Source organism: Carlito syrichta, unplaced genomic scaffold (assembly GCF_000164805.1).
Source record: "Carlito syrichta isolate Samal-C Ts95f unplaced genomic scaffold, Tarsius_syrichta-2.0.1 Scaffold306198, whole genome shotgun sequence".
NCBI classification, from domain to species: Eukaryota; Metazoa; Chordata; class Mammalia; order Primates; family Tarsiidae; genus Carlito; species Carlito syrichta.
This window is the reverse complement of record NW_007250294.1, coordinates 26,713-45,476: the sequence shown is the minus strand read 5'-3', so window position 1 is coordinate 45,476 and position 18,764 is coordinate 26,713. Positions and strand designations below refer to the sequence as shown.

Below are 18,764 nucleotides of genomic sequence, written 5' to 3'. Positions count from 1 at the left end.
AAAAAAAAAAAGAAGTGAATGTATTTTCTTTGACAAACCATTTTTGCAGCCAGTAGTCTTTTAAGAGCTAGACAGAAGTTACTAGAACTGGAAGATTCCTTAAGGCTCGCCGGCTCATAAGGAAACTGTGGCCCTAGTGTTGAAGGGGATCAGTTTAAACAAGGAGTCATTGGCCAAGAGGAAACCCGAGTTTCCTGGGGACTTCCACGATGGTACTAGCCACAACCTCTTGTTTTTACACACTTTTTCCAGCTAAGGACTTTTTCTTTTTATAGAACTCTCCTTCAGAATTTCTTTTAAATCAGGGACATGTTAATATGGCTAATTTTGTCTACACCATAGAAATAACAGAGGCACGGTGGCTCACACCTGTAATCCCAGAACTTCGGGAGGCTGAGGCAAAAGGATTGCTCAAACACAAGACCAGTCTAGGCAACACAGTAAGACCTCATCTCTACAATAAATAAATAACTCAAGCATGGTGGCACATGCCAAGATGGGAGGATTGCTTAAGCTCAGGAATTTGGAGACCAGTGTAGGCAACATAGCAAGACGTCATCTCAACAATAAGGAAATAAGTTGAGCATGGTGGTGTACAGTCTAGGCAACATAGCAAGACCTTGTCCCTGCAATCAATCAATCAGTAAGTTGAACATGGTGGCAAACACCTGTATTCCCAGCTACTCAGGAAACTGAGGAGAAGAATTGTCTGAACCCTAGAGATTGAGGTCAAGGCTGCAGTGAGCCATGATTGTGCCACTGCATTCTAGCCTGGGGGACAGAGTCTCAAAAAAAAAAAAAAAAAAAAAAGCCAGGTGCAGTGGCTCAGCCTGTAATCCCAGCACTTTGGAGGACCAAGGCAAGAAGATTGCCTGAGCCTGGGGGTTTGAAACCCAGCCTGGGCGACTTGGTGAGACCTCATCTCTACAATAAATCAAAAAACTAGCCAGGCATGGTGGTATGCATCAGTAGTTCCAGCTACTTGGAAGGCTGAGGTGGGAGGATCACCTAAGCCCAGTGGGTCGAGGCTGTGGTGGCTGTGACCATGCCACTGCACTCCAGCCTGGGTGATAAGAGTGAGACCCCAACTCAAAAAAAAGGAAATAATAGGCCGGGTTCGGTGGCTCAGCCTGTAATCCCGTGCCTTGGGAGGCGAGGTGAGTGGATTGCCTGAGCCAGTGGGTTCGAGACCCATCTGAGCAAGTTGGCAAGACCTCATCTCTACAATAAATTTTAAAAAATTAGCCAGGCGTGGTAGCGTGCGCCTGTAATTCCAGCTACTTGGAAGGCTGAGGCAGAAGGATCGCCGGAGCCCAGCAGGTCGAGGCTGCGGTGGCCGGGAGCGGCCACTGTACTCTAGTCTGGGTGACAGAGTGAGACTCCAACTCAAAAAAAAAAAAAAGAAATAATAGAGTGATTCCAGTTGTCATGCTTATGTTGAATGGGAATGCTGATGCACTGGCCAACAGAAGAGTCTTTCCCCTTCACCACCACATTAAAAAGTAAAAACATCAAAAAAAGAAACAAAGAAAAAAACCAGCCAGATGTCAAAGATATCTCCAGAAGTAGTCAGCAGGGGACAAGAAAGTGGTATTTTTTAAAAATGGCTGTATCTTTGATGATTAAAAAAGGATATTTACAGCCGGGCTTGGTGGCTCAACCTGTAATCCCGCGCCTTTAGGAGGCCGCAGTGAGGGGATTGCCTGAGCCCATGGGTTTGAGAACAACCTGGGCAACTTGGCAAGATCTCATCTCTACAGTAAATCAAAAAATTAGCCTGGTGTGGTAGCGCGAGCCTGTAGTTCCGGCTACTTGCAAGGCTGAGGTGGAAAGATTGCTTGAACCCAGCAGGTCGACACTGGGGTGGCCGTGAGCATGTCACTGCACTCCTGGGAAACAGAGTGAGACTCCAAGTCCAATGAAAAATTAAAAAGTTCAGATGTGGGAAACTACTTGGCATGTTTGGGGAACAGTGAGTAAACTCGTCTGGATGAGCCTGACAGGTGGAAACAGAAGACAGTTAAAGGCAAATCTGGAGACAAATGCTGGGGTCCTGAAAGCAATCTGTGCTAAGGAGCCTTATCAGTAATAGGGAACCATGGACTGTTTCAGAAAAGGGAATAATTTGATCAACTGCTGCTCAGGAGGTTAATTTGGCCCCCCTGTGCAGAGTGGTGTCCCAGAGGCTGTGGGCAGAGACATTCAGGAGTGGCATTATGAAAGTCTGGGCAGGGCAGAGGTGTGGAGTTGAGCAGGGAGCATTGATGGGAAAGTGGTTCCCACTAGCGAAGAGACTAATTGGTGACTGAATGGAGATGGGGGCTGGGAAAGAGGCAGGGGAGAGGATGAGGTCACAAATCTGTGAAATTGCCATAGCTATTAGTTTGAGGGCTCTGGGGGAGCTCAGGTGATTGTCAGGAAACAGAAGATGATATGGAATAATCCAGGAAGTAGAAGTGTGCACAGGAGAGCAATGGGACCATGGATGGAGAGGGAAGGACTGGACCAAGCCTTAGAGAATGGCTATGTGTAGACATAGAGGGTTGGGTCAGAGAGATTGGAGGGAGTTCAGTTAGAGGAGGTCATAGAAGTCAAGGAGAGTTTCAGAAGGAAGACGTGGTTGGCAGAAAGGTGAAGAGAGAGCTGAGCAGATGCTGTTGGTCATCAACATCCCTGGCACCCCTGAGGAGAGCGGTGTCAGTGAATGCCAGGAATGGAAATCAGTCTGCTCTGGGTTGAAGAGTAAGAAGTGTCATGGGTGTTTGTTGATTTTTGCATGGCTACATCCAGTTCCCCTTCTGATACGAGCACCCCAGTATTCCCTTGGGGATCCAGTCTTCCCCACTTTCAGTTTTGTGGTTAGAGTGAGCTAAACAACCAACACTCCTTCACCGCCCCCCCGTGACCCAGGCCTGGCCAATTAGAACATCCCATTCCCTGGCCAAATGACTGATTTGGGAATGGTAAGTCAAGCCAAGCTCATGAGACTCAATTCCAGGACTGTTGCTAGAATCTTTAGGAAAGAAGTACTCTTACTGCTAGGACTGACAAGCAGGTAAAATGCAAACTTGGAACTTCTGGTGGACATCTTGCCACAAGAGGAGAGAGTCAGTCTGAGGATGAAGTCAATGTAGAGGAAAGCAGAGAATGAGAAAGACAACTTCCTGTCAGCATTACTGAGGACATGGAGTCAGCCATGCTTGAAGTGAAAGATCTATTTCTGTACTTTATGGTTCTGTGAACAAATACATTCCGTTTTTCCTCTTAAGACAATTTTGAATTGTGTTTCTGTCACAACTGAAATAATTCTGTCTCATATAGAATGAGAGGTGAGGGTAAATGCAGAAAGTTTGCAATGAGGAAAGCAGGGAGAGCTGTGACTAGTGAGGGCTCTGAAGTTGGGGAGATGTTTAGAGAGGAGAAAGTTGAATACATTTGTATGCTGAGTATAGGGAGAGGCTGAAGTTACCGAAGAACAGATGGTGGACAGGATGGCCTGGGGAGGGAGGATTTTAAAGGCAGAAGAAGTGAGGACTCTTCTGAGGGACTCGATTACTGAGGAAAGTAAGAACCAGTAGAAGAAAGAGGACAGGTTTAGAACTTCCAAAGGGAGCTGGGCGCAGTGGCTCAATCCTGAAATCCCAGCACTTTGGGAGGCTGAGATGAAAGGATTGTCTGAGCCCACAGGTTTGAGACCAGCTTGGGCAACTTGGTGAGACCTCATCTCTACAATTAAAAAAAAAAAAAATCAGCCAGGCATGGTAGCTCAGGCCTGAGGCGGAAGGATCACCTGAGCCCAGCAAGTCAAAGCTGCGGTAGCCAGGAGCATGCCACTGCACTCCAGCCTGGGCAACAAGAGACTCAAAAAAAAAAAAAAAAACTGCCAAGGGGAAGCTACATAGGTAATGGTCAAGAAGGAACACTGTATTAGTCAGTGTTCTCCAGAGAAACAACCAATAGGATATATATAAATATGCATATGTATTAGTCTGCTTGGGAACAAAATATAGACTGGATAGCTTAAACAAATTTTCTCACAATTTTAGATGATAGATGTTCAAGATCAAGGTTCTAGCTGATATGGTTTCTAGTTAGGGCTTTCTTCCTGGTTTACAGGTGACCTTTTCTCTTGTGTCTCTTCTTACAAGGACACTAATCCTATTGAATCAGGGGCCCTGCCACATGACCTTACTTTACTTAATTAGTTCCTTAGAAGCCTCATCTCGGCGGGCTCAGTGGCTCAGCCTATAATCCCAGCACTTTGGGAGGCCGAGGCAAGTGGATTGTCTGAGTCTGCAGGTTTAAGACCAGCCCAGGCAACTTGGTGAGACCTCGTCTCTACAATTAAAAAAAAAAAAAGCCTCATCCAAGTACAGCCACAATTGGGGTTAGGGCTTCCACATGAATGAATTTGCGGGAGACACAAATATTCAATCCATACTACTATGTGTGTGAGAGACAGACATTGACATTGAGACACAGATTTATTTGAAGGAATTGACTCACATGATTGTAAAGGATGGCAAGTCCATAAATCTGCATGGTGGGCCAACAGGTTGAAGACGTTGCAGTTCAAGTCCAAAGGCAGTCTTCTGGCAGAATTTCTTTTACAAGAGAGGTCTGTCTTTATATATATTTCATTTTTAATTAATTTTTTTTTTTTTTGAGTCAGAGTCTCACTCTGTCGCCCAGGTCAAAGTGCAGTGGCATGCTCATGGCCACCTCGGCCTCGATCTGCTGGGCTCAGGTGATCCTTCCACCTCAGCCTTCCAAGTAGCTGGAACCACAGGTGCGTGCCACCATGCCTGCTAATTTTTTTTGTAGCAGTATCTTGCCAAGGTGCCCAGGCTGGTCTTGAACCCTTGGGCTCAGGCAGTCCTCTTGCCTTCACCTCCCAAATTGCTGGGATTACAGGCATGCGCCACTGCACCTGGCCTTTTTTTTTTTTTTTTTTAATTAAAGGCTTTGGTGTGATGAGACCCGCTCACATTGTGAAAAGTAACTGCTTTAAAGTCCATTGATTTAAATGTTAATCTTTTTTTTTTTTAAAAGCCTTCACAGAAACATCTAGAATGATGTTTGACCACCTATCTTGGTACAATGGCCTAGCCAAGTGGACACAAAATCAACCATTCCATTTTAGACCATCTGAATGCATAGTGAGCCCAGCCGACAGCCCTGAGACTTTGAGAACGGAAAAAGGGCTGAGGATTGAAAAGGGGCCTAACCAGGACTTCTGGACAGTAGAGACTGAGAAAGATTGATAAATAGTGGGGAGGGGAGGTATGAGGAGAGGAAAGGACTATGTGGCATACCAGAGAAGAGCTCGATTCTTGGGGAAGACATTAACCTGGGCAGGATCGTTCCTTCTCAGCACTCTCCCAGGGCCAGACTAACGGCCACACAGTTATATTTGAAGGGTCTTGGATGGAAATTAAGAGTTTCCAAAAAATGATCTTAGCCAAGAGAAGGGCGGTAATAAATGAGTATAAATTAAAGTAGGTGATGGGGGTGGTAGTGACCAGGATAGCAGAAGGCAGAATTTTGGGAGGCTAATCATATTTGGTTGTGAAGCCCTGGGGAAGTTTCATTTTTGTTGGGGTGCTGGAGGGCTACCCACAAGGAATAAAGATGAAAATAGACTAAAGCCCAGCTTTGAATCATAAATTTTGATAGAATTAAAGCAATCCTGGGCTCTAGCACCCTTAGCCTAGCTGCCTGCCAAAAACAAAAGTAAATTCTCTCTGTAAATTTCATCCCAAAATAACTAGGTATGTGAAGACAAAAAACATGACAGAAAACCAACATTTTCAGAAACAAAGCATACAAGAAAAAAGGTGCCAGGGGATATAGGTAGTGGAGTTGTCAGACTTGATTTTTTTCATGATAATGTAATTAGTTGCAAAAGTTATAATTTCCAGCACATAGTAAATGTTAATATTTTCTAACAATATTGTTGCATTACTCTTTTAAATTTATCCAGTGAGATTTAAATACCATAGCAAGCCGGTCGTGGTGACTCATTCCTATAATCCCAGCACTTTGGGAGGCAGAGGTGAGAGGATTGCCTGAACCCATGGGTTAGAGACCAGCCTGGGCAACATAGCAAGACCTTGTCTCTATTTAAAAAAAAAAAAAAAATTAGCCGGGCGTGGTAGCACACGCCTGTAGTTCCAGCTACTTGGAAGGCTGAAGTGGAAGGATCTGAGCCCAGCAGGTCAAGGCTGCAGTGCATATGAGCATGCCACTGCACTCCAACCAGGGCGGCAGAGTGAGACTCCAACTCAAAAAAAAAAAAAAAAAAGATGAAGAAGCTTATTGTGAATGTGAAGAACTTTCAGATTTTCACTTTCATTGTATGCACACACACTGCCATTCCTTTTACCCCCTAAATTCTATCCTATTAGAAGTTTTAGGTGCTTAGAAGACTTTCACTGTACTTCTTTGTAACAAAAAGATGCAATATAAATATAATTGACTTTTTAAAAGTATCCCATGACCATAGGCTCTGAATGTTAACATTTTGTTCTGGATTGACTTTCATTACAGTTATTTGTAGTATGTTTAATCAAAATATACCAGAAATTTTAATAATTATTAAATGTAAAATTTTATTAGAAATTCTGTCTTAAAGAGATAGAGGGGCTTATCTATTGCTGAATAATAAATTTTCATAAAAATTTAGCACCTTAAAATAACAAACATTATTTCACATGGTTTCTAATAGTCAGGAACCTGGGAGGGCTTAGCTGGGTGATTCTGACTTAGGATCTCTTCTGAGGTTACAGTCAAGCTGTTAGCTGGCACTTCAGCCATTGAAAGCTTGACTAGGCTGGCAATCCACCTTCAGATTCACTCACCAGGTGCAGTGGCTCAAGTCTATAATCCCAGCACTTTGGGAGGCTGAGGCGAGAGGATTTCCTGATCTTGTGGGTTTGAGACCAGCCTGGGCGACATGGTGAGACCTTGTCTCTACAATAAATCAAAAAATTAGCTGGGTGTGGTAGCACGCACCTGTGGTTCCAGCCACTTGGAAGGCTGAGGCGGAAGGATTGCCTGAGTCCAGCAGGTCAAGGCTGCGGTGGCTGTGAGCATGCCACTGCACTCCAGCCTGGGTGACAAGAAAGAGACTCCAACTCAAAAAAAAAGTTCATTCACATGGCTGTTGGCGGGAGGCTTCAGTTCTTTGCCACATGGGTCTCTACAAAAGGCTGCTCACAACACAGAATTTGGCATCAGTTAGAGTAATACAAGAAAGAAAGTTGACCAAGACAGAAGCCATGGTATCTTTTTAAAAAACTTTATTGAGATATAATTCACATACCATACAATCCGCTCATTTAAAATGTAAAATTCAGGCCAGGCTCAGTGGCTCAACCTGTAATCCCAGCACTTCGGGAGGCCAAGGTGGGTGGATTGCCTGAGCCTGCAGGTTCGAGACCCTCCTGGCCAACTTGGCAAGACCTCATCTCTACTACAATAGACAAAAAATTAGCCAGGCATGGTAGCGCGCGCCTGTAGTTCTGGCTACTTGGAAGGCTGAGGCGGAAGGATCACTGGAGTCCAGCAGGTCGAGGCTGTGGTGACTGTGAGCGTACCACTGCACTCCAGCCTGGGCAACAGAGTGAGACTCCAACTAAAAAAAAAAAAAAAGAAATGGCATCTCATTGTGCTTTTGATTTGCGTCTCACCAATAGCTAATAATATCTAGCTTTTCGTCTTGTTGACCATTGTGTATCTTCTTTGGAGATCTGCCTATTGAGAATCCTTTGCCTATCTTTAATTGGATTATTTGCCTATTTATTGTTGAATTGTGTGAATTCTCAATACTAATACAAATCTCTTATGAGATATATACTTTTCAAATATTTTCCCAACTCTTATCTTTTCACTTTCTTGGGTTCTCTTTTTATTTTTTGATGCTGTTATTTGAAACACAAATGTTTTCAATTTTAATGATGTCCAGTTTATCTATTATGTTCTTTGGTTATTTATGCTTTGAAACCATTGCCTAGCCAAAGTTGTGAAGATTTACATCTATCTGAGACTGATAAAAGTTTTTTAAAAGTTCAAAATCAGCTGGGCTCGGTGGCTCAGCCTGTAATTCCGCGCCTTTGGGAGGCTGAGGTGAGTGGATTGCCTGAGCCTGCAGGTTCGAGACCTGCCTGGGCAACTTGGCGAGACCTTATCTCTATAATAAATCAAAAAATAAGCCGGGCATGGTAGTGCACGCCTATAGTTCTAGCTACTTGGAAGGTTGAGGCTGAAGGATCACCGGAGCCCAGCAGGTTGAGGTTGTGGTGGCCGGGAACGACCACTGCACTCCAGTCTGGGTGACGGAGTGAGACTCCAACTCAAAAAAAAAAAAACAAAAAAACTTCAAAATCAGGAATGCAAATAAAAATATCACTGAAGATTTAAAAGTCATTATAAAGATCATAAGACATACAGATAATTGTATATTAACAACTTTGAAAATTTAAAAGAAATTCCTAGAAAACCAACTGAAAAAGAGAAATAAAATTAAATATTTCTATAACTAGTAAAAGCAATTTAGTAAATTGAAAACCTTCGCCAGGCGCGGTGGCCCACGCCTGTAATCCCAGTACTTTGGGAAGTGGAGGCAAGAGGATTGCCTGAGCTCAGGAGTTTGAGACCAGTCTGAGCAACATGGTGAGACCTCGTCTCTACAATAAATCAAAAAATTAGCTGGACGTGGTGGCACAGGCCTGTGGTTCCAACTACTTGAAAGGCTGCGGTGGAAGGATTACCTGAGCCCAGCAGGTCGCCGTGGCTATGAGCATGCCCCTGCACTCCAATCCTCCCACAAAGATAATACCACTTGGCTTTATAAGTAAACATTCCTGTTTTTACAAATTCTTCCAGATTTTTTTTTTTAAAGAGCATGCATTCCCCAACTCTTTTTATGTGATTAGCATAATCTCAATACAAAACCGAACAAAGAAAGAGAAAGAAAATTATAGACTTGTTGCAAAAACCTGCGTGGGGGCGAGATGACATAAATACACTGCTCCTGGCCACTCCCAATGAAAACAGCTATGAAACTTACACAGGATGCATGGAGCAGACTCTGGAAAGTAAAAAGTGACAGGGCAAGTCGGGAAGACCAAAATAAGAAGCACTGAACTGGCGACTAGTTTACCATTTTTTAATCCCCTGGTCCTCCCAGCCACTTGGCCTCAGACATGGGCAAGGCTGTGGATGTCTGTGGCAAGGTGGCTCCTGCAAAGCTCCAGCTTTCTGGCTGGAGAACCAGAGACAGGAATCCCAGGGAACTGAACAGTGCAAGGGAGGTCATGGAGGGAGAGGAAATCGGGAGAGTGGCCCCATAAAATTGTTACAAACTCCTAGGCTCAGCCCCGAGCTGTACTTGGGATGACATTGCATAATGATAAAGGGTCAATTCATCAAGAAAACATTGCATTTCTAAATATGTATGACAGTAACCATGATGGCCTGAAAATACATGAAGCAAAAACTGACAGAACTGAAAGGAGAAACACACAAATCCAAAATTATAGCTGGGGATTCAGCACTCCCCTTCACAGAAGTCTGTAGACTAGGAGGAAGAAAATCAGCAAGGATATAGAAGGGACTGGACAACACTATTAACCAACTGGATCTGACATTTATAGAACACACTGCCCAACAATAGCAAATAGACATTTTTTTCAAGTGCACATGGCATATTCACCAAGATAGACTATAAGCTAAGTCATAAGACATGACAACAAATTTAAAAGAATCAGGAGAAAATACACTGGGCTCGGTGGCTCAGCCTGTAATCCCAGCACTTTGGGAGGCCGAGGCAAGTGGATTGCCTGAGCCCGTGGGTTCGAGACCAGCCCGGCAACTTGGTGAGACCTCGTCTCTACAATAAATCCAAAATTAACTGGGCATGGTAGTGCACGCCTGCAGTTCCTGCTACTTGGAAGGCTGAGGTGGAAGGATCGCCGGAGCCCAGCAAGTTGGTACTGAGGTGGCAGTGAGTATGCCACTGCACTCCAGCCCGGGTGATGGAGTGAGACTCCAACTCAAAAAAAAAAAAAAAAATCAGAAAATAATGCAAAGTATTATTGAAATTAAAATATCAAAAACAGGCCGTGTGTGGTGGCTCACACCTGTAATCCCAGCAATTTAGAAGGCTGAGGCGGGAGGATTACTTGAACCCATGAGTTCGATTCCAACCTAGGCAACACAGAGCTTGTCTCTACAAAAATAAAAAGTTAAAAAAAAATAATTAGCTAGGCGTAGTAACTCATGCCTGTATTCCCAGCTACTTGAGAGGTTGAGGTAGAAGAATTGCCTGATCCTAGGAGATCAGGACTGCAATAAGCTGTGATCATGCCACTGCATTACAACCTGGACAACAGAGTGAGACCCTGACTCAAAAAATAAAAAATATATCATATACCCCAAAAATGGTATTTATAAAAATTGTGTGTACAAACTTCGGTCACCTTCAAAATACTTTCCGTTTGATGCAATAGTACTTCTACCGGTTTGTTTCACCTCTTCCACGTCAGCAAAACGTTTTCCTTTGAGGACTTTTTCCATCTGGGGAAGCAAAAAAAAGTTGCTCACGGGTGAGATGTATAGTGAGGAGAGGGCACAGGGGTCAGGCCATTTTTAGTCAAAAACTGTTAAACACTCAGGTGTGGGCAGGTGGTTTGTGTAAATCACCCATCGTGAAATGGGCAAATGTGTTGAAAGACTCTCAAAAATAAATTCACTGAAGTCAAACAGCCTCTCACAACAAGGCTAGTTGGTGCAGTGATGCCAGTGAACACTTAGAACACTTACCTAACGGGGGAAGCCTGTATTGTGAGGGACCTGCCCTCCAAAATATAATTCTGGGTTTTTGGGGGGCCCCTCCTCGTATAAAGACACAAATATGTTCAACAAAATGTTAGCAAATATAAAGAGAACAGTGTACCATGACAAAATGAAGTTTATCCCAGGATGCAAGACTGATTCAATATTTGAAAAAGCAATCCATGTAATTGCCCACACTCACAGTCTGATGAAGAAAAAACATATATCAATTCATGCAGAAAAAACATTTGACAAAATTCAGCATTCATTTACAATAAAATCTCATAAAACTGGTGCTAGAACAGAACCTTCTCAGCCTGATAAGGAGCATCTGTAAAAATCCTAGCACCGGCCAGGCACAATGGCTCATGCCTATAGGCCCAACACTTTGGGAGGCCTAGGTGAGAGGATTGCCTGAGCTCATAGGTTGAGACCAGTCTGGGCAACTTGGCAAGACCACATCTCTACAAGAAATTTAAAAGAATTAGCTGGGCATGGTGGTATGTGCCTGTAATTCCAGCTACTTGGAAGACTAAAGCAGAAGGATCACCTGAGCCCAGCAGGTTGAGGCTGCGATGGCCGTGAGCATGCCAGTGCACTCCAACCTGAGCAACAGAGTGAGACTCCAACTCAAAAAAAAAAATACAATACAATACCAAGTGCTGACTGGGGTGTGGAACAACTGGAACATTGCTGGTGGGAATTCAAAAATGATATAACCACTCTGAAAAACAGTCTGGCAGTTTCTTATAAAGTGAAACATATACTTACTATATAATCCACTCCTGGGGTTTTGTTTTGTTTTGTTTGAGTTGGAGACTTACTCTGTCGCACGCTCACAGCCACCCCAGAGTCGACCTGCTGGGCTCCAGTGATCCTTCCATCTCAGCCTTCCAAGTAGCTGGAACTACAGGTGCATGCTACCACGCCCAGCTAATTTTTTATTTATTGTAGAGACGAGGTCTCTCCAAGTTGCCCGGGTTTGTCTCGAACCTGCAGGTTCAGGCAATCCACTCACCTAGGCCTCCCAAAGTGCTGGGATTACAGGCTGAGCCACCAAGCCTGCCCCACTCCTGGGTTTTTACTCTAGAGGAATGATAACCATGTTCACACTAAATTTGTACATGAATGTTTATGGCATCTCTATTCACAGATGACTCAAACTGGAAACAACTTGAATGTCCTTCAGTGCATAAATGAATAAATAATAGTTGTATGTCTATACAATGGACACCATTCAGCAGTGAGAGGAATAAACTATTGATTCAAATAACTATTTGGATGAATCTCAAAGGCATTATCCTGAGTAAAAGCCTATCTCAAAAGGTCATATCTGTGTGATTTCATTTCTATCATAGTCTCAAAAGACAAACCTCCCAGGATGGAGAACATATCAGTGGTTGCCAGAGATTGGGGTTGAAGGAAGGTGTGACTACACAGAGATAGCACAAGGTCAGTTTCTGGAAGTTACAAACCTTTTCTCTATCCTTATCACAGTGGTGGTTACATGAACCTATACAATGTGTTAAAAATCATAGAACTATACACCAAGGAATCAATTTTACCATATGATAATTTTGCAAATAAAATAAAAACCTAGGTGAATACATAGCAAATGGAATCCAGTAATATAGGTCAGGCATGGTGACTCACACCTCTAATTCCAGCACTTTGGGAGGCCAAGGGAGACTTGCTTGAGCCCAGGAGTTCAAGACTAGCCTAAGCAACATAGCAAGATCTTGTCTTTACAAAAAATCAAAAAATTATCTGGGTATGGCGGTACACACCTGTAGTCCCAGCCACTCAGGAAGCTGAGGCAGAAGGATCCCCTGAGCCCAGGAGGTTGAGGCTCCAGTGAGGCGTGAGCATGTCACTGCACTCCAACCTGGGTGATAGAATGAGACTCTGAGTCACACACAAAAAAAGTAATATATAAAAGGGATTACAGGTGTTTTTTGACTTACATTGTGGCTACATCCTGATAAATTCATTCTAAGTTGAGAATGCATTTAAGCTCTTTGAGCTATGGCTGTCGCCATGCTTTCTGGCCTTGGCTCCCTCCCCCACCTTGGGGAGGTGAATCTTCTTTCTCCCTTCTTTCTCTCTCTCTAATTTACTTTAAATAAACTATATTTTTTAATCTAAGAAAAAAGAAAATGCATTTAATACACTTAACTTACTGAACATCATAGCTTAGCCTAGCCTACCTTACATGTGCTCAGAGCACTTACAATAGCCTACAATTGGGCAAAATCATCTAACATAAAGCCTGTTTTATAACAAAGTGTTATAAAACAAAGTGTGAGTATTTCATGTAATTTATTAAATACTATTCCGAAAATGAATAACAGAATGGTTGTAAGGGTACCATCATAAAGTTGAAAGATCGTAAGTCAAACCATCCTAAGATGAGGACCATCTGTATAGAATTACAGAACCTAGTAATTATATCAAATCTGAAGTATTTTATTTAAAAAATGTAATACATCATGACCAAGTTAGGTTTATCCTAGGAATGGAAAATAGTTTTACATTGAAAAATTAATAAAAGTAACTTGTCCTATTAATAGATTTTTATTTTTTTTGAGTTGGAGTCTCACTCTGTTGCCCAGACTGGAGTGCAGTGGCACACTCCTGGCCACCAAAGCCTTGACCTGCTGAGCTTCGGTGATCCATCAGCCTCAGCCTTCCAAGTAGCTGGAACTACAGGTGTGTGCTACCGAGCCTGGCTAATTTTTTATTTATTGTAGAAATGAGATCTTGCCAAGTTGCCCAGGTGGGTCTCGAGCCCACGGGCTTGGGCAATCCACTCACCTTGGCCTCCCAAAGTGCTGGGATTACAGGCTGAGCCATCAAGCCTGGCCCCTATTAATAGATTATAGGAGGAAGTGCATGCTCATATCAATAGATGAAGAAAAAGTATTTGATAATATTCAATATTTATCATAATATTGTAAACATATCAATTTTTCTTAAATTGATCTATAAATTCAGCAATCACAACCAAAATCTCAAGATTTTGTGTATGTGTGTGTGTGTATTTTAACAGCCTAATTCTATTTATTTTTATTTTTTTGAGTTGGAGTCTCACTCTTGCCCAGGATGGAGTGCAGCGACATACTCACTGCCACTGCAGCCTTGACCTGCTGGGCTCAGGTGATCTTTCTGCCTCAACCTTCCAAGTAGCTGGAATCACAGGCATGCACCATCACACCCGGCTGATTTTTCTAAAATTTTATTTTGTAGAGACAAGGTTTCACCAAGTTGCCCAGGCTGGTCTCAAACCCTTGAACTCAGGCAGTCCTTTTGTTTTCACCTCCCAAAGAGCTGGGATTACAGGCGCATGCCACCATGTCTGGCTTGAAATAGAATCCTATCTAATACCATACACAAAGATTGATTCTATGAAGATTATGGAACTGAATATGACAGGTAAAACAATAATGTTTTTAGTAGATAATATAAAGGAATAGCTTTTAACCTCAGAGAATTATTTCTTTAAATATCAAAAAGTACAAAAAAAGACAAGGCAAATCAGATTAATTAAAATTAAGACATACCACTAATAGAGAAAGGCAAGCCATAGAGTGGGAGAAGATATTTACCTTTATCAGTTAAAGGGTACATATCTAGAATAGTGTTAAGACTTCCAATAAATCAATAGAGATAGCCACACAATAAAAAGAAGCAAAAACTTCACATAAAAAATAAATGGTCTGGCCGGGTTCAACCTGTAATCCCAGCACATTGGGAGGCCAAGGCGAGTGGATTGCCTGAGCCCACGGATTCGAGACCCGCCAGAGCAAACTGGCACCTTGTCTCTACAATAAATCAAAAATTAGCCAGGCGCGGTAGTGCGCGCCTGTAGTTCCGGCTACTTGGAAGGCTAAGGCAGAAGGATCACTGGAGCCCAGCAGGTCGAGGCTGCAGTGACCAGGAGCGTGCCACTGCACTCCAGTCTGGCCGACAAAGTGAGACAACTCAAATAAATAAATAAATGGCCAATAAATATGAAAATTTGCAATCAGGAAAATGCAAATTAAAACCATGCTGAGATGCTGCTTGATGTATCAGATTGGATGTAATTAAAAAGTCTGGACCAGGCCTGCTGGCTCATGCCTGTAATCCCAGCACTGTGGGGGGCTGAGGCTGGAGGATTGCTTGAGTCCAGGAATTCAAGCTCAGCCTGGGCAACATAGTGAGACCTCATCTCTACCAAAAAAAATCTTGCAGTGCCAAGCATTGTCAAGCATGCAGAGAAACAAGAATGTTCATATACTGCTGTTGGCATGATTACTATGCCCAATAGTTTGGCATTCTCTAACAAAGAAGAGAGCAATTCCACTCCTAGGCATATACCTAGATAAACGTGTGCACTGGGGTACCTTTGCAAGAATAGCAGTATTTGTAATAGTCCAGACTAGAAACAACCCAAATGTCCACTGGCAACAGAGTGGATACGTAAAATGATATATACATATGAAAGAATACTACACAAAAATTAAGTAGAAAGAACCACGCATACATGCAACAAGGATTAACTGTGAAAACACAACTTTGAGTGAAAGAAGCCAGACACAAAATAATTCTATACGTGCTCCTATGTGAAATTCAAAAACAGGCCAAACTAAACTATATTGTTAGAAATGCCTGCTTAGATGGTAAAACCATACAGAAAAACAAGGAACACATTATCATGACGGTTGAATACAAAGGAAGGGTTTATAATCAGGAAGGGGCTATGTAGGCTTCTGGGGACAGGCAGTGCTCTGTTTCTTAAACTGAACAGTGGTTACTTGGATATTTACAATAATTTGTTAAGCTGTACAATTATGTATCATGCATTTTTCTATGTGTGTGCTGCAGTCACAATAAAAAAGTTTCAAAATTTTTTGAGTCTGAATAAACATCCTAGCTTACCTGTGACATATTTCCTTTTTTCCAAGATGTAACACTGTTTGGAAGTAAATATAGAGTTTTTGGCCGGCTTGGTGGCTCAGCCTGTAATCCCAACACTTTGGGAGGCTGAGGTGAGAGGACTCCTTGAGCCCACGGGTTCAACACCAGCCTGGGCAAATCGGCAAGACCTCATCTCTACAATAAATCAAAAACTTAGCCGGGCATGGTGGCGCATACCTAGTTCCAGCTACTTGGAAGGTTGAGGCAGAAGGATTGCCTAAGCCTAGAAGGTCGAGGCTGCGGTGGTTGTGAGCATGCCACTACGTACAGCCTGGGCAACAGATTGAGACTCAAACTCAAAAAAAAAAAAAAATAGAGCTTTTTACATCGTCCCTCAAAATATGCAGTTAAAGATGAGAGAATGGAAGCTCTTTCTCATTACTGAGAATGGTGAAAATATAGGCTGGATGCAGTGTCATGCTGGTAATCCCAGCACTTTGGAAGGCCAGGGTGGGAGGATCACTTCAGCCTAGGAGTTTGAGATCAGCCTAGGCAACATAGTGAGATCCTATCTCTAAAAAAAAAAATTTTTTTTTTCTTAATGCAGAGGGGACATGTTTGGTAGCAGATATTTTCTAACATACTCTTAACAAATGTGGAATATTCTAAGAGAGATGGATAGATAAGGGAGGCATGGAGACTTGCCATGATTTTGTGGCCTGAATGAAATGATACCTGAATAAAGTAATTCCTTCATTCCCATCTGACCTTTGTTTTGTCCTTACAGAGTCCTTCCCCAGGAGTAATACTCTAATAAGAACTGAGTACAGAAGAGGCAAAGTTATTAAACAATGGCCATCAAATAAACCCATGAAAAGATACTCACTATCATTAGCCATTAGGGAAATGCCAACCAAAACAGCGATGAGATGCCAATTCACACTCCCTAGAATGGCTATATTCAGAAAGACACATAAGAAGTGTTGGCGAGGATGTGAAAAACTGGAACTTTTATATGTTGCTGGTGGAAACACAAAATGATGCAGTTGCTTTGGAAAGTAGTCTGACAGTTCCTCAAATAGTTATACATGTTCTACGTGGCTGCCCTCACCTGTAATCCCAGTATTTAGGGGAGGCCAAGATGGAAAGATTGTTTGAGACTAGGACTTTGAGACCAACCTGGGTAATATAGTGAGACCCTGTCTCTAATAAATAAAACTCTAAGTTAACATAAGACAAAATAGGAAAACAATAGTGACAGAAAATGGATTAGTGGTTACCTATGGCTGAGAAGAGAAGGGGGTTAAAGGATAACAACTAAGAGGTGCTGGGTTTCTTTCTGAAGTGATGAAAAAAAAATTTTTTTTTTGAGTCAGAGTCTCACTCTATCGCCTAGGGTGGAGTGCAGTGGCATGCTCATGGCCACCCCAGCCTCCATCTGCTTAGCTCAGGTGATCCTTCCACCTCAGTCTTTTAAGTAGCTGGAATTACAGGCACTGCCACCATGCCCAGCTAATTTTTTTATTTATTGTAGAGATGAGGTCTCTCAAGTTGCCCAGGCTTGAACCCCTGGGTTCAGGTAATCCTCTTACCTCCACCTCCAAAATTGCTGGGACTATAGGCATGAGCCACCATACCCAGCTTCTACATTTTTTAAAATTTAATTTAATTTTTTTTTTTTTTTTTGAGTCAGAGTCTCACTCTGTTGCCCAGACTGGAGTGCAGTGGCACGTTCCCGGCCACCGCAGCCTCGACCTGCAGGGCTCAGGCGATCCTTCCACCTTCCAAGTAGCCAGAACTATAAAAGCACGCTATCATGCCCGGCTAATTTTTGATTTATTGTAGAGACGAAGTCTCGCCAAGTTGCCCCGGTGGGTCTCGAACCTGCAGGCTCAGGCAATTCACTCGCCTTGGCCTCCCAAAGTGCTGGGAAACAGGCTGAGCCACCAAGGCCAGTCTTTGATTTTATTTTTTTACAGATGGGGTCTTGCCATGTTGCTCAGACTAGTTTCTAATTCCTGGGCTCAAGTGATCCTCCTGTCTCAGACTCCCAAGTAGCTGAGATTAGGCACCCATGCCACCACACCTGGCTAATATGTTCTAAAATTGACTGTGGTAATGATTGCATAGCCCTGTGAACATGCTAAAAGCCACTGAGTTATATTCTTTAAATGAGTTATATTCTTTAAATGAGTGAATTCTATGATATGTGAGTTATATCTCTATAAGGCTTTAAAAAATATATTATCATTTCATTGTACAATTTTGCATTTCTGAACAACCCAATTTGGACCAAAATACCTCAGTTTAAAATTTTTTTTATTTTTAGAGACAAGGTTTTGCTCTGTCTTCCAGGCTGGGGTAGAGTGGTGTGATCATAGCTCCCTGCATCCTTGAACTCTTGGGCTCAAGCAGTCCTTCCCGCCTCAGCCTCCCCAGTACTGGGACTACAGGCACGTGCCACCACACCTGGCTAATTTTTAAATTTTTATGTAGCGATAGGGGTCTTGCTATGTTGCTTGGGCTGGTCTCGAACTCCCGAGCTCAAGTCACTCTACTGCCTCGATCTCCCAAAGCAATGGGGCTATAGGCCACAGTGGGCTACTGCACCCAGCATAAAATACTTGTTTATTTTTATTTTTATTTTTATTTATTTATTTATTTATTTATTTATTTTGAGTTGGAGTCTCACTCTGTCGCCCAGACTGGAGTACAGTGGCTGCTCCCGGCCACTGCAGCCTTGACCTGCTGGGCTCCGGCGATCCTTCCGCCTCAGCCTTCTGAGTAGCCGGAATTACAGGTAAGCGCTACCACACCCGGCTGATTTTTTGATTTATTGTAGAGCTGAGGTATCTCTGCCCAGGCAGGTCTCGAACCTGCGGGCTCAGGCAATCCACTCACCTCAGCCTCCCAAAGGCACGGGATTACAGGCTGAGCCACCGAGCCTGGCTTATTTTATTTTTTTTGAGTTGGAGTCTCCTCTGTCACCCAGGCTGGAGTGCAGTGGCACACTCACAGCCACTGCAGCC

General features: G+C 43.0%; 1 protein-coding gene across 1 annotated transcript in view; it reads right to left on the bottom strand.

Annotated features, from left to right (window-relative positions):
* CLTA (clathrin light chain A) overlaps positions 1 to 18,764 on the bottom strand; it is a 47,031-nt gene that overhangs the window by 24,636 nt on the left and 3,631 nt on the right. The window lies entirely within an intron of this gene.